The sequence below is a fragment of the Trachemys scripta genome, chromosome 10, assembly GCF_013100865.1.
Source record: "Trachemys scripta elegans isolate TJP31775 chromosome 10, CAS_Tse_1.0, whole genome shotgun sequence".
NCBI lineage: Eukaryota > Metazoa > Chordata > Testudines > Emydidae > Trachemys > Trachemys scripta.
In genome coordinates, this window is record NC_048307.1 from 14,228,166 (window position 1) to 14,244,479 (window position 16,314).

The following is a 16,314-nucleotide window of genomic DNA, read 5'->3' on the forward strand; positions in this document are numbered from 1 at the left end:
GTGGTAGCAGCAGTGGTAATTTTTCACATGAAAGGCACTATTCTTTGGGTGTGTTCCTTTGAGACTTTTCATATGAAGAACACACATCCAATGAGGCTTACCTTGAAGATCAAAAACATTCACATAAATGACAGGTTTCAGAGTAGCAGCCGTGTTAGTCTGTATCCGCAAAAAGAACAGGAGTACTTGTGGCACCTTAGAGACTAACAAATTAATTAGAGCATAAGGTGTCACAAGTACTCCTGTTCTAGTCACATAAATGTGGCTTAAGGGAGACACTAGTAAAGAGATCTGGACACCTTAATAATTAATCACTCTGTTTCCAAGCCTTCTCATTTGTTCCCTCCCCTCTTCCATCTAGATTTGCCAAAACATTTGACAGATAAAGGAGAAGGAGAGTTATGATGTTAGTAGATGTGCTGTGACCAGTGCCTATCCCGCTGATCATAGTTGTCAGATTGTTACCTTGTACTTTCCACATCTGCTACTTGCATCCACCTCTTGCCTCCTGTCTTATAATTAGATTGTAAACTCTTCAGGGTAGGAATGCTCTTTTGTTGATGTTTGCATAGTACTAACACAACATAGCTACCACAATACAAATAATAATATACAGTTCCACATACGCAGACTCTAAGGCTTGCATTCCTCTTATTTCTGCTTGCAAAGTGATCAGAATCCTAACAGCACCATACCGCAGGGGTGGGAGGTGGACAAGACATCCATCCAGGCTTTTCCATCTAATTCCATTGAGTCTATGAAGGCAAGGGGTAACATTTTCAAGCTCATAAGACACTTGGGCACAAGTCTTTACTTTCAAAAGTGACTTAGGCACCTAAGTCGCTTTAGAAGAATTTGAAAATTTTACCTGACACCTGCAGAGTGCAGAATCTCCTATACGAGTTATAGCCACTAGAATCAATTAAGAGTATCAGAAAATATTTATATAGTGCATTAAATTAAGACAGCATTTCACAAATATTTGAATAAGTCATGTTCAGGCAAAGCCATCTACCTAAACATTGCCAATACTGTAGAATTTTCCATATTCATAAGTATAGAGAACATCAATACTACCCAAAAGGGGCATTCCCACCCCTCCATTGTTTGTACCCCTTTCTGATCTCACTCATTTTTCCCCAGAAGCTACTGTTGTTAAGAGATGACTTCACCAAGTCTAGAGGCATATAATAGCCAAAAAGAAAGTCTGTAAAGGATCGTGGCCTCCACTCAATCAAAGTAGTGCAACTTTATGGGTAACATCCTGGCCTTGCGGAAGTCAATGGGAGTTTTGCCATTGACTTCAGTGGAGACAGGATTTCACTCCTATGCACTGAGAGCTTCAGGAAACTCTGCAGCACAGTCAATTTAAAAAAAAAATCTGAGTCTAGTCCCAAGAAAGTAATACATGCAGATGATATGAGCCTCCGGGGATCAAGACTTGCAGATGAGTTAACTGATTTGGACTACATGACTGCATGGGGTAAGTTATCCATCTTTATCTAAGGTGATCAAATAAAGCCACAAACAATGCCTTCTAGTCCAGACACAGCATTTAGAAAGACAGAGCATTTCTGATAATAGAGTTCACTCCGTGTGCTGTACAGATTCCAGGCCCAATCAAAATGAGGGGCAATCAAATCTTTATTCAGAGGCCTATTGATAAATCAAGAGCCTGGGTTGCCACAATTCAATCTAAATTGGATCTTTCTTTGGAGGATCAGATAAGTTAGAAAGTGCTTTTACCTGGGAAGATGGAGTAATGTCGTTTATGTGTCCTCCTCCATACACGTATCTTCAGGAAGGACTACCATGCTGTGCCCGCCTCTGAGCAGAAATGCAAAGAAACAAAATGATGCTTTAAAGCAGCATAGGAGGCGGGGAAAAATCACAAAATATTTAATACGCATGGAGCTGAATACCTCACCGACTTGTCCTGTTGGAGGCGGTTGGTTGCTCTGTGTAGGACTACTGTAATAATAACTATTATATGGGTCTATATTGACCCTTTCCTCCTGAAGAATCCCAAAGCACTCAAGTGCTACAAATAAGGATCCAACCTTGGAACTCAGCCATTTATGAGCACAGCACAACACTATACAACAGCTTCTTAGGGCACTATTAACACAACAGGAAACCGGGGAAATCGCAAGAGGATCAGTAGAAACCAACTACAAATTTCATAGCAGTGGCACTTATTTTTGACTCCTGGCAGGCTTTGGTTATTTATTCACCAAAAGCTAAGATGGGAGACTGGAGCTTCCTCATTTAGTTTACCTAGGACATGAGTAGGGGGAGAGAGCTGGTCGCCATGAGCATTTGCTTCTAGCAAATTCCTCATCCTTTAGTTTGCTACTCTGGCTGATCTTGGCCTATACTGAGGGGAGTGAAGTGATGAGAGTAACTGTTCTGTTTATTTTCCCTTCCTCCTCTAATATTGAAGGGGTTTAAAATGCTGGGGGGCAGGGCATGAGAGCACAGTCTTAAACTTATTGAAACAGAATCATATCCTCAACCATTGAGCACTCGCTTTATTATGGGTCGACTGTAGGTCAGGCTCAGGTGGGCTTTGGCCAACCACCACAAGGTGATGGAACAAGAGGGAGCCAAAAAGTCATCAGACGTTGACTCAATGAAACAAAATGTTTTGTTTATTTAAGATGTTCTTGTTCATCTGAATAAATGTTAGACAGCACAGGAATCACCAAATTCAGATCTTGATCCAGACTTGCTCCAGTTCAGGGCTCTTTAGGTCTTTAGTTTGGGGTAAGCCTCATCTGTAGAGTGAAAGAGGTGAGAAAGGAAAAGGAGAAAGGTTTGAAGCAGAGAGGATAGCGACAAAGGCAGGAGCAAAGAATGGAAAAGTAATAGATAGAAAAAAGGGGACAGAAGAAGGAGAGAAAATACAGGGCAATGAATGGAAGAGGAGAATGAAGGGAAATGAATGAGGAAGAGGAAACTGAAGATTGGTTAAGGGAGGAGCCAACCCACTCTCTTCCAACTTGTTCGGTAGAGCTACCCAATGAACCTCGCTTCACACATTTGCGGAGCTTCGGTAGTTCTGCCTGCAGCGTAGATACATCCTCCATTCCCAGTCCTAATTCAAGTTTTCCACACAGACCAACATGGCAGCTTAATACAGCCTTATTGAAATGCACTGAGAAGATGGGGGTGGGGATTGCTTTGGTTTTTTGTTTTTTTTAATTATGTACTGCAAAGTCAATAAGATTTCATAGTGAGTAACTGAGCCAAAGGCAATGGTTTGGTTGCAGTTTGCATGTTCTTTCTGTATCTCTTTGATTCAAGAGAAAACTAGGCCAGTAAGAACTTATTTTTGGTACTCGGGCATTCTCCCATTAATATTTGTGTGCCTCATATATCATTTGATGATCAGGGAGTAGAACACAAAAGTGTCAAAGTCAGGAGAGACCCTTAATAAAATTGCTCAGTTTATATATAGCTGTCTGCCTTATTCCCCCGGTCTGCTCTATTTTGGCAGGTCAGGCATTTGTTTGTTAAACACTATGGGCTAGATTCCCCAAAAGATGGAAGGGGTGTAAGTTTGCACTAGTACAGGGAGAGGAGGTGGGATCCATACTTTGGACAGAGAAGCACCTACTCTTCTTTAGGGTACTGACATTTTATTTATGCCATGGTCCAAAAGTTTAAGGAAGGAAACCAGACTATGGAGGGAAGTGATGAATATTCATCGACTTCCACATGCATTTCCACCCATGTTGTTGCATAATGTACGAAGATCAGAGAATTAGAAGTTAGATCGAAGTTAGACATGAAAAAAGACTTAGTAGACCATCTCTGCTGGAATTTATCCATTCTCTATAACCAAGCTAATTTTAACATGTACATTTCTCCCTGAGCGATTTTAAAATCTTCCCTTAGGAGGCTTTTAGCAACACTTCACTCACATTTCATGCATGTCCAACCACATGCACGCAACATCTACAAAACCCATCCAAGGGATGAAAATGTCAGAGCAAGGGGAATGCCACTGCAAGAAACAGGGCCTTTTTTATTTGACTGAACTGCTGAGAATCTGAAACACACTTTTATTGCAGCACAGTAAAAACCTAGTGACAGATGGTATTAATCAGTTAAAAATAAATCTTTTATGCAACCAGCTTTTACATTCATTCAACAAATCATTAAATCTATAATATTTTGTGTGCATGTTGTGCATTACGAAACAACTGCAGTACATTTTTCTTAACCCACTAACGTTCACCTACAGCCACTGCTAGATATAATAGGTGAAATCCTGGCCCCATCTAAATCAATGGCAAAACTCCATCTTAACATGGTGTTTCTTTGTGTATCTTTGATTTAGGGGTGAGTTCAGGTCTACAAACAAACAAATAAAAGTCAATGTACTTAATTTACTTATTCCATTTGGGCCTCCAGTTAGCAGCCTTAAACCCAGACTCCTTTAACATGTAATAATGTAAATGAAGTGTACCTGATGAAGGTATCACATGCATTTAGAAAGCGTGTTATTTCATGAGATGCCTCCATGGGTGGGTGTAGATAACATGCTGTCTATGGAGACAATTTTCTTCTTCTAATACTGCAACATAACAGTTGGAATACGGTGCAATTAACCGAGGAGAGCAGAGGAATGGAGTAAGTCAAGGATAAGGCCCCCAATCAAAATTCTGCTCACTGTGCCACATACTGCTCTCAAACCCTATGCACAATTCCTGTTTACATCAAAGGGAGTTGATAGAGGCAACTAAGGGCAAAAAGTGACCCTATTTAAAATATTAATAATTAAGGTCACGCTTTAAGCCAAACACATGCTAATGAAACAGGATGCTTAAAACGGATGCTTCTCCCCATAAAATAATTCTATACATAGCAGATACCATTTGCAAGAAAGTAGTAAATGCAATTTAATCTGTCGTAGCATGAAACAGCTGAAAAAACAAGATTCCAGACCTTTAAAATAAATTAACACCTTTCCAGGTAGCTAAAGAGTGCAAATGCTCATGATTAGAATTAAGTGGCTTGTAAATGCATGCGTGTTCTGACAGGTTCTTCCTCATTTATCTATGATTATTATAAACTTTTTCTGGCACTTCCTCCTAGGCCTGGTCTACACTAGGCGTTTATGTCGAAGTTAGCGCCGTTACATCGAATTAACCCTGCACCCGTCCACACCGCGAAGGTATTTAGTTCGACATAGAGGTCTCTTTAATTCGACTTCTGTACTCCTCCCCGACGAGGGGAGTAGCGCTAAATTCGACATGGCCATGTCGAATTAGGCTAGGTGTGGATGGAAATCGACGTTAATAGCTCCGGGAGCTATCCCACAGTGCACCACTCTGTTGACGCTCTGGACAGCAGTACGAGCTCGGATGCTCTGACCAGCCACACAGGAAAAGCCCCGGGAAAATTTGAATTTGAATTCCTTTTCCTGTCTGGCCAGTTTGAATCTCATTTCCTGTCTGGACATCGTGGCGAGCTCAGCAGCACTGGCAACGATGCAGAGCTCTCCAGCACTGATGGCAGTGCAAGCTCAGAATAGAAAGAGGGCCCCAGCATGGACTGATCGGGAAGTCTTGGATCTCATCGCTGTGTGGGGCGATGAGTCCGTGCTTTCCGAGCTGCGATCCAAAAGACGGAATGCAAAGATCTATGAGAAGATCTCTAAAGACATGGCAGAGAGAGGATACAGCCGGGATGTAACGCAGTGCCGCGTGAAAATCAAGGAGCTGAGGCAAGGCTACCAGAAGACCAAAGAGGCAAACGGACGCTCCGGATCCCATCTCCAGACATCCCGTTTCTACGAGGCACTGCATTCCATCCTCGGTGCGGCCGCCACCACTACCCCACCACTGACTGTGGACTCTGAGGATGGGATAGTGTCCACGGCCGGATCCTCGGACATGTTAGCGGACGGGGAAGATGAGGAAGGAGATGAGGAGGACGAGGCAGTCGACAGCGCTCACAACGCTGATTTCCCCGACAGCCAGGATCTCTTCATCACCCTTACAGAGATCCCCTACCAACCCTCCCCAGCCGTTACCCCGGACACAGAATCTGGTGAAGGATCATCCAGTAAGTGTTGTAAACATCTAAACATTTATTTGTAACAGAACATGATTATTAACAATGTAAAAAATGGGTTTCTCATGATTACTTTGAATAACTTAACGGTTCAGTCATGGGCAGTGCAAGTATTTCAAAAAAATCTAGCAATGTCCGGTTTTGCATGATTGTCCTGCCCAAGCCGCTCTACTGTGTAGTCCCTGCTACTGCAGCTACAGTAAGATGCGGTCTATATGTCCGGGGATGGAGCAGAAATCCTCCTGGGACATCTCAAGGAAGCTCTCCTGCAGGTAATTTGAAATCCGCTGCATTAGGTTCTTGGGGAGAGCGGCCTTATTGGGTCCTCCGTAGTAGGACACGTTGCCGCGCCACGAGACTAGCAAGTACTCCGGAATCATTGCTTGGCACAGCATGGCGGCATACGGCCCTGGTCTTTGGAGGCTTTCCCGGAGCATTCTCTGTCTGTCGCTCTCAGAGATCCTCATGAGGGTGATGTCGCTCATGAAGACCTGCTTTGAATGAGGTAGGGGAATGTTATTAGTGTTGGCTGGTTTGCAGCCACGCGGTGGAGGCGGGAAAGGGTCAGCCGAAAGGGATCGTTCCCGGGGACAGCCGCGAGGGTGTGGGACAGGAGCAAACTTCCTGCTTGCCGGATTGCTGGCAGCAGGGACCGACATTGATTTCAATGTGAAATGAGGCCATTGCTAATATTAAAGTTTTAAGCTGCCACGAATCTACGGCTTACCATGTCTGCCTGCAACAGAAATTCCGTTGTCCTGACAGGGTTCTCAAAAGTGCTCTGCAAAACCACAGACAGTGAATGCGAAGGCCGAGAATTCGACCTTGTGCTGAGTGCGCATGTGATAGGTGCTGTGCATGGTCCTGTTCACAGAGAAAGACTATGTTCTTTGTTCACAACTACATTTATCTTTCTGAGGAATTCACTCCCTTTTTCCCATTCCCACAGCCCCATCTGCGACTGTCTCACAACCTAGCCTGTCATCACACTCCCAGAGGCTAGGGAGGATTAGGCATAAGAAGAAGAGGACACGGGAGGACATGTTCTCCGAGCTTATAGCCTGCTCCAGAGCACAGGCAGCACAGCAGACCCAGTGGCGGGAGAACTTGTCCCAAATGCACCAAGCCAACATGGATCGGGAGGAGAGGTGGCGTCAGGAAGACCAGCAGGCGACTCAAACCCTGCTTGGACTACTGAGGGAGCAAACGGACACGCTCCGGCGCCTTGTGGATGTTCTGCAGGAACGGAGGCAGGAGGACAGAGCCCCGCTGCAGTCCATCTCTAACCGCCCTCCCCCGCCACCAAGTCCCATACTCCCTTCACCCAAAGTGCACAGAAGGAGAGGCGGCAGAGTCCCTGCTAACTCTCACTGCACCCCTGCAGAGAGCTCGAGCAGCAGAAGGCTCTCAGTCCCCAAAGTTTGACAAGTTCTTTCCTTCCCGCCTGACACAAGCCCCCGTCCAAGTTTCACTTCCCAGTCCCCTGTGTAGTTGTTAATAAAAAATATGTTTCTGTTAACTACTGTTTCCATCATGTTCTTTTGGAGGAGGGGGGGAAAGGGGGTTGGTAATTGGACAGGACAGTCACCTTTGGCAGGGTACATAGTCGGGGGCAGGCACAGCAGCAGGGCACATACATAGTGCAGTGATGCAGTGACTACTTACCCTGGTTAGTCTGGGAGGTTCTTTTCATGTTATGTGGTGGGAGGTGGGTTGCTCTGTGACTTTGTGGCACGGGAGGGCAGTTAGAGATCTGAAGCGGCGGTCCTTAGGCAGGATCACAGAGCCACACAGCAGGGGATCTGTAAGCGTCCCCCCCCGCCACAAAGTCACATAGTACCCCCATACACACAGTCCCTATCAGGAGGGGTGACAGGCTCCGTTGAAAGAACCATCCCACCGCACCGGAGCCTGTCAGTCCTTCAGTTTAGAAGCTGCATTCGCGCGACTACACTACACCCGCTCCGCACCACAGTCTGCGTCCCAGTTTTAAAAAATTCCCGCGAAAACAGTATTACAGAAAACGGTGTGCTTTAACAAAGTAGAACTATTTTTATTTTGAAACGTGTGTTGGAAGTGGGGTGAAGGCTTCTCTGTACACAAAATTAGAAAGTCACAGGTTACCCTGCTCACTCAGGAACTTTGCTTTCAAAGCCTCCCGGATGCACAGCGCTTCCCGCTGGTCTCTTCTAATCGCCCGGCTGTCTGGCTGTGAGTAATCAGCAGCCAGGCTAATTTCCTCAACCTCCCACCCCGCCATAAAGGTCTCCCCCTTGCTCTCACAGAGATTGTGGAGCACACAGCAAGCTGCTATAACAATGGGGATATTGGTTTCGCTGAGATCACAGCGAGTCATCAAGCTTCTCCATCTCCCCTTGAGACGTCCAAAAGCACACTCCACCACCATTCTGCACTTGCTCAGCCGGTAGTTGAAGAGTTCTTTTTCAGTGTCCAGGGCACCTGTATAGGGCTTCATGAGCCAGGGCATTAGCGGGTAGGCTGGGTCCCCGAGGATGACTATAGGCATCTGCACATCCCCAACAGTTATTTTGTGGTCCGGGAAGTAAATACCTTGCTGCAGCCGTCTAAACAGACCAGAGTTCCTGAAAACACGAGCGTCATGAACCTTGCCCGGCCATCCCACGTAGATGTTGGTAAAACGTCCCCTGTGGTCCACCAGTGCTTGCAGCACCATGGAAAAGTAGCCCTTTCTGTTAATGTACTGGCTGGCCTGGTGGTCCGGTGCCAGGATAGGGATGTGAGTTCCATCTATGGCCCCACCGCAGTTTGGGAATCCCATCGCTGCGAAGCCATCTATGATCGCCTCCACGTTTCCCAGGGTCACTACCTTTGGCAGCAGTACATCAACGATTGCCTTGGCTACTTGCATCACAACAACCCCCACGGTAGATTTGCCCACCCCAAACTGGCTCGCGACTGACCGGTAGCTGTCTGGCGTTGCAAGCTTCCAGAGGGCTATGGCCACTCGCTTCTGGACAGTCAGGGCTGGTCGCATCCGGGTGTCATTGCGCTTCAGGGCAGGGGACAGCAACTCACAAAGTTCAAGGAAAGTTCCCTTCCGCATGCGGAAGTTTCGCAGCCACTGTGATTCATCCCAGACCTGCAGCACTATGCGGTCCCACCACTCAGTGCTTGTTTCCCGTGCCCAGAATCGCCGTTCCACGGCATCAACATGACCCATTGCCACCGTGATGTCCTCGGCGCTGGGTCCCCTGCTTTCTGAGAGGTCTGTGCTACTCTCACACTTCAGGCCATCACCGCGTTGACGTAGCCTCCTCGCCTGACTTTTCTGCATCTGCCTCAGGGCAACCTGTATGATAAGCTGCGAGGCGTTGAGAGCGGCCACAACTGCAGCGATGGTTGCAGCGGGCTCCATGCTCACAGTGCTGTGGCGTCCGCGCTGTCAATGACTTGAAAAGTGCGCGAAATGATTTCCCGCCGGCGCTTTCAGGGAGGGAGGGAGGGCGGGAGTGAGTGATGGATGGATGACGACAGTTACCCAAAAGCACCCTCGACACATTTTTTTACCCAGAAGGCATTGGTGGCTCGACCCAGAATTCCAATGGGCAGCGGGGACTGCGGGAACTGTGGGATAGCTGCCCACAGTGCACCGCTTCCAATGTCGACGCTTTCCCCGTTAGTGTGGACTCACAAAGTCGAATTACTGTCCTTAGTGTGGACACACACGTTCGACTTTGCAATATCGATTCCAAATATTCGATTTAAGTAAAATCGAACTACTCTCGTAGTGTAGACAAGGCCCTAGTTTAGCACTTGACACGATCATGCTCATAATCTCCCTCTGAAACAGGAAGGTCCTATTCCCCTCCCCGCCCCTCTTTCTTCCAATCATTGTATGAAAGTCAGACTGCGATTATCCCAGGGCTCCATTCAACAGAAGAGTTGCATGGCCTTCCCCATGGATGGAGAGCGAGACCTAATAATCTCACTATCATCCCCCTCTTCACAGTGAACATTGGTATAATTAGATCCACATGAGGACTTACCTGACAAGTCAGTTGCCTAAATAAACCACTGCTATATTTGTGCCATACCCAAATCTCGTTAGCGAGTATCTTCAACCAAGCAGTCATTGCAGGCGCTAGTTACTCCACCATTGCATTAAAGCTGCAAACACAAAAGGGAGAGAGGTGGTGTAAGGGGGTTACTTAGATTGTACGTTCTCTGGGGCAAGGACCATCCCTCTGCTCTGTGCTTGAACAACATCCAGCACAATGGGGTCCTAAGCAAAATAATACAAATCTGCAATACAAATAATAATTCATATGTAGGCAGAATGGGATGAAATTGAGAAAAAGGAAACATTTGTCTAAATACAGGACTAAATAATGTAACTAGATCTATTACATTACATAATAACCTCCCAAATGAAGTGGTGGGAGGCCCAGCACTTGAGACATTTAAAATTAGACTAAACAAAACATTAGTAAAAAATTACAATGCAGAGAATCACCCTCCCATGGAAAGGAGATGGACTGCATAACCCAAGAGGTCTTATTTTCCCATCTGCTAGTTCTCGGCCTCTGTGACCATTCCTTAAGTCAAAGAGCTAGAAATCCAAACAAACACTATTACAGTTTCATAGCGCTGTGGTTGAGTTCTACCACTAGAGCAGTCATTCCATACTGTTGCTCTCTTTTCATCCAGCCCAGAACTGCTAAACATTTCTGGAATGTGTAGTTATAGGAAAGAGCACAGATGTTGTGGTTTATTGATCTGCCATAGTGGAAGCATGACATTTGCAGAAATATTTGGGCATAAACAAAAAAAAAGGCTCTGTTCAGGTCAGGAACCAAAATGACCTATCAAAGAAGTAGTCAGACTGCAAGTCTGAATAAGGTTTCTACCTAAGTTCCCTCTAAGGTGCGCAGCTGTGTGGCCGCCCCGCAGTCTATCAAGTGCCGCGCCCTTCAGGTGCCCCTCCCAACACTGCAATGCTGATCCTGCCCTCTGCCTTGGAGCCCCTGGCCAGCTCTCCTGGGAGCCTACTGCTTGCTGTGCAGAGCGGGAGGAGGGAGAGGGGGCACTGATGTCAGGATGTTCCCCTCCACTCCATCTCCACAGATCAGGGGCCAGGGACATGACAGGGCTCAGGAGTGGGATGGAGCTTGCTGGCGGCTGCTGCTGTGTCTGAACAAGCAGGCTTCAGACTGGTGAGTGCTGATCTACTTTAAGGGGCAGCGCATCTCTCTCTCTCTCTCTCTCTCTCTCTCACACACACACACACACACAGTCTTTCACACTCACCTCCCAACACATACTTGTATAACTATTGTTGTTACTTCTTGATACTTCCTGCAATGCACATATATTCTCTGTAATTTTATTCTTTCAACATGCTGTTATTTTAGTTTTTTGACTGGTCTATACATTTCATATTTTTTCTCTCTCTCTTATCTTAAATTTAATTCTTTGAGTAGTGAGTTCTAAAATGCCTAACCTGCCCTGACTGGAGTAATTATCCCTATGGTAACTTTTAAAAAATATATATTATATCTAGTTTTTTGTTTTGTTTTGTGCACATCCACACATTACCTCGATATTGGTGCACATAACAAAATTCATTCTGCACATGGATGGAAAATATTAGAGGGAACATTGGTTTCTACTCCCTCTTGATTTTGGTCAGATCAGTCAATAATGCACGAATGATTCTGATTGGACAGAGCACTGGACTGGGACTCAGGAGACCTGGGTTCTATTCCCATCCGCCACTACCAGGGAAGTCACTAACCTCTGAGTCTCATTTTCCAAATGGAGATAATGGCACTGACCTCCTTGTGTAAAGTGCTTTAAGATCTACTGATGAAGAGTGCTATATAAGAGCTAAGCATTATAATTATTATACAGGTCCTGCTGAAACAGAAGCGTAGAGGCAGTTTAAGTAACCCAAACTTTTAACCTCAAAAGTGTTTGGTTTGCTTTGGACTGTTGTAATCATATCTCGTTTTGTCTGGTTCAACCACCCCCAATCATCATAAAGGAATGTAGACAGCACATGGTAGGTTTGATCCTGCAGTACATTCATTGTCTCCCAAGGCAGACATGCACTCACTTTGAAGGTGAAGTTAAACAGAGTGATCTCAATGTATGCTAATTAAAAAGGACAGTAGAAGAAGATAGCTCTTGTGCTTTAGGGGCTGGATCCAAAGACCTCTGAAGCCAATGGGACCTTTTCTCTTTGAGGATCAGGCCCTAGAATAATATTATGCCTGCTGGAATCAAGTGAAGTCTAAAGAGGAGTTTAGATGGGCAGCCTTCATGACACTGCAAGTACCTTATCTTCTAAAAGAGAGTCACTCCCCTGTTTGTAACAAAATTGCTATCACAGCTACATATGTTGATGTGTACCTCAGTATGCAAGGGGAGAGGGATAGCTCAGTAGTTTGAGCATTGGCCTGCTAAACCCAGGGTTGTGAGTTCAATCCTTGAGGGGCCCACTTAGGGATCTGGAGCAAAAATCTGTCTGGGGATTGGTCCTGCTTTGAGCAGGGGGTTGGGCTAGGTGAGCTGCTGAGATCCCTTCAAACCTTGATATTCTAGGATTCCCCCATAACTGTTATTCAGGATATGGTGATCCTAAATTACTTATGGACCTCATTCATGAGCATCTTTTTACATTTAAAAAAAAACCAGGAAAACTAAATCCATACATAATTTTAGTATTCTTGAATGACATCCAGTAGAACAGAAGATGAACACGTCTATTGAGATTGTTATAAGATGTTTTCACGGTTGCTGCAGCACTCTCTCCCCCTCCCCCCCTTGAGAATTTTTTACTGGTTTCCTCGGGTTTCTTTAAGAGAGATTTTATAAGGGAATGAAATGTATAGCAGGACTCTGCAAAGACTCAGTCTGCTTATGACTAGGGCAGAACTTGGAGCAAACACAGAATCTGCAAAACCAATCAATGATAAGGAAAACAAATGTATGCAAGGTGAAAAGATTGACATGTACAACAACAAGAAAGCTACAACACAAAATAAAGCTCTGGTGCCCTGCACAGGCATCAGGGTATGCCCACAGAAATCCAACGGCAGGGTCAAGGCCCAAATCATCAAATCCTTCTCCATGGGAATGGCTCACTGTCTAAGAATACAAAGAGGTTTCATCAGGAAAGAGTCAGCATTGCTCCAAAATTAAACAGAAAAGGAAGCCACTGTTCTCCCCACAACCAAGTAAGAAAGAGACAAAGCAAAAGGAAGATAAACACAGTGAAACTAAGGAAACAAAAAAACAGGGTCAAGCAGTTTCTACAAATAAACAGTGTCCCAGGTCCAGGAAACTAACTTCTTCCTCCCCTCAACTAAAAGCCTATCCTCAACACCCAGTCAGACAGTATTTGCTCCATATGCACAAGTCACTACTTGCTTTAAGCATTTCAAAGATGACTCCAGTACAAAGGATTTGCACTTCAAAGCCACAATAAAAGAAAGCAGACTTTACCAAACCAGGGGCCTCATGCCACAATCCTCGCACAATGGAGACTCCCCATTGACTTTGCGAGAAATGTGGAGGTGTGCAAGGTTTACACAATCCGGCCACAGCGGGGTTCACAAACTTGTCAGCACAAGCATCCTTTCTATTAAAACATAGCTGAAGGAAACAAAGAGAAGAGGTACAATTTCCTCCAAATACTATCCCCTTGAAAATAAGGAGGAGGGAAAAAAAACAAGGTAGAGAAAATAGCTGGAGGTAGAAGATTTCCCAAATCTCTGGCTTTTTGATATTGAATGTCTTTGTCGTCTGTTTCAACCTGTTCAATGGAAAGAGGGTTATAAGATTTTGCTAAAGCTGATTCCCCACTCCCAAGATTCCCTATATATTAAAAAAAAAAAAGATATTCTACATTAGCCATGGCTCACGCAGGAATTATTCAGTCCCTTTAAAAAGAATTTGAAAAACAATTAGACAGTGCATGTGCTGAGTGGCTAATTGTCTAACATAGCCTCTTGCCACTATGATGTATTATTGATGTATTTGTTTTGCAAAAAAGCAATAGGGCATGGTCCACATGAGGGGCAAAGTCCTCTGCAAAAAGCTAACTTTTTCAAAAACAAATCTCTGAAATGAGGTGAACAAACAATTAGTCAAAAAAAATTTTGAAAGAAAGAAAGAAAGAAAGAAGAGCAGTGCTACACTGGAACAGATGACTAGTCCATGAACTGTGCCGCTGGCATTAACCAACATGTGATGTCCCAGAGGAAGCCCAAAAAACCCTATAATGCACCTAATCAGTTGCACAGCACTGTAAGTGCAAAAGAGAAAATCAATTCCTCTCTGACCCTGTGGTGATTAGACTATATCCTAAGCATTAATTGCCCTCTCAACTTACATAACTGCAAATCATATTATTGTCCATAAAATACCCTGGATTTATAATTGAAAATCTTATAGCATTTGGCTAAAATAATCGGGGCTCAGCAGAGAGTTAATGGTATTTTATAAAAGTTGCTATATAAACAGACATGGGACCTCAGTACATTAAATAAGTTTACTGCACTGTGATTTTTTTCCCCTTTATTAGAAGTTTGATCCTGCAAGGTGCTAAGCATTCTGACCTCTCTCGAGAGAGTATTTAAGTACATCCTTAACTTTAAGCAAGAGTAGTTCCATGTGTTAAGCACGTGCTTGAGTGCATTTGCTAGAAGAAGGCCAGAATGCCCAGAACAGTGCAGGATTGGGCTCCAGATGTACTGATTTGGCCAATTTATGCTATACTCCTTGATAACCATGACATATAGTAAACAAAAAAACATGCAATAAAAGGCTGCGTTTCATAAGAGGCAGAATCAAATACTATGAAAATCAACACAAAATCCAAGGGCCATATTATACCATTGATTTTTGAGTGCATAGCCCTATTGAACTAAATGGGACATTCTGCTTCAAAACCAAAAGCATGAAATAGCCCGTAGTGAAAGAAGTTCCCTAAAGTCTTTGACCCAAAAAGTCCACAAAGTCGGGCTGGGAACCTCAGCATTGTTGAACAGATACTGGCTTCAGTGAGTATGCTTAGGTCAGGAAGGTCTTATATATATATTTTTTTTTTATGCTGTTTGAGGAGAGTTGCTTTATCAGAGTTCAGGTGTATTACTCTGAGGTCAGTTCTGATCTAGTCCTTGTGTTTCTATTCAGTCATACCTGAGTAACTCCCTTCTATTAAACAGGGTTATTCCTGATTTAAGCCAGTGCGAGATTAGCACTGGGCCCACAATATTAATGTCTTGCACAGAGATATAAGCTTTTGGGATATGGTGGAGATGAAACCTTTAACACGCAGCATTTTCTCATAGCCTCAGGCTTAGCCAAGAGATTAGATCCTACCTGAGTTTTAACCATTTTGTCCCATGCTTATTGTCCAAAGACATTCAATCAATCCACAATAATATGCTTGTGGTATTGTCTAAGGCTGTGCCTTTAGGCACAGTCCCATGCTGTGTGCTGTCCCAAGAGAAGCCCAGGCAAGGAACTGTGACTCATACTATCACAATTCCTTCCCTGCTCGCACATGACTTCCAAATAGAAATAATCTGCTACTGGATTACTGCCATTGACTGGTGTGTAGGGTGGGTGGAACCACACCTTTTTTCTGCCCTTCTCCACCCCCCCCATAAAGTGATGGAGTATAGGGCATGCAACCCCCACCCTGAGCCTAGAGTGGTGTTGGTGTCACTAGGCATAACCCTAGGTAACTCGGGAGGGTGGAAGACCATGAGTGTCGATGAAGCCTTCCTGCACTAGGCCTAAATGAACCAAAGTTCCTCCATGTTTAACTCTAATCAACCTCAAAAGCCAGGGGCAGAAATTGGAATGTGTAACAGGCAGTTATCAATTGCAACCCTACTCATACCGGTACCAAGCGGTAATAATGAGGCCTGTATGTTTCTGGCTGAAGGGGAGATAATAAATCAAAGGGAAACAGGACCAGATAATGGTTTAGAGAAGTGTTACTAACGAGCTAGACTTATAGCCGCCAAAATGATTTAACCGCTTAAATGTATAATCATGACTTTTGTAGAAGAAGGGATGGGGAATGGGGGGGGGGAGAGAAAGGAGGGGGGAAGAGGGAGGAACTTAGCTGTGAAATGTATAAAAAGAGAAAAGCTGCTTTTGATGGTGTGCTTGATCTGAGACGTGCCAGTCTCCTTGCACCGCTTTGAGATCTCAAATAAACTTTGTTTGCTT

General features: G+C 44.6%; 1 long non-coding RNA gene across 2 annotated transcripts; it reads right to left on the reverse strand.

Annotated features, from left to right (window-relative positions):
* Nucleotides 1-247: 247 nt before the first annotated feature.
* On the reverse strand, nt 248-14,091 carry LOC117883507. Of its 2 annotated transcripts, none has more exons than XR_004647302.1 (4): nt 13,992-14,091; nt 10,113-10,233; nt 1,747-1,827; nt 248-755 (listed from the first exon to the last, which is right to left on the reverse strand). It is a non-coding gene; the product is annotated as an uncharacterized LOC117883507 (long non-coding RNA). The 2 variants fall into 2 exon arrangements; XR_004647303.1 differs by having other exon boundaries at nt 13,573-14,064.
* Nucleotides 14,092-16,314: the final 2,223 nt, after the last annotated feature.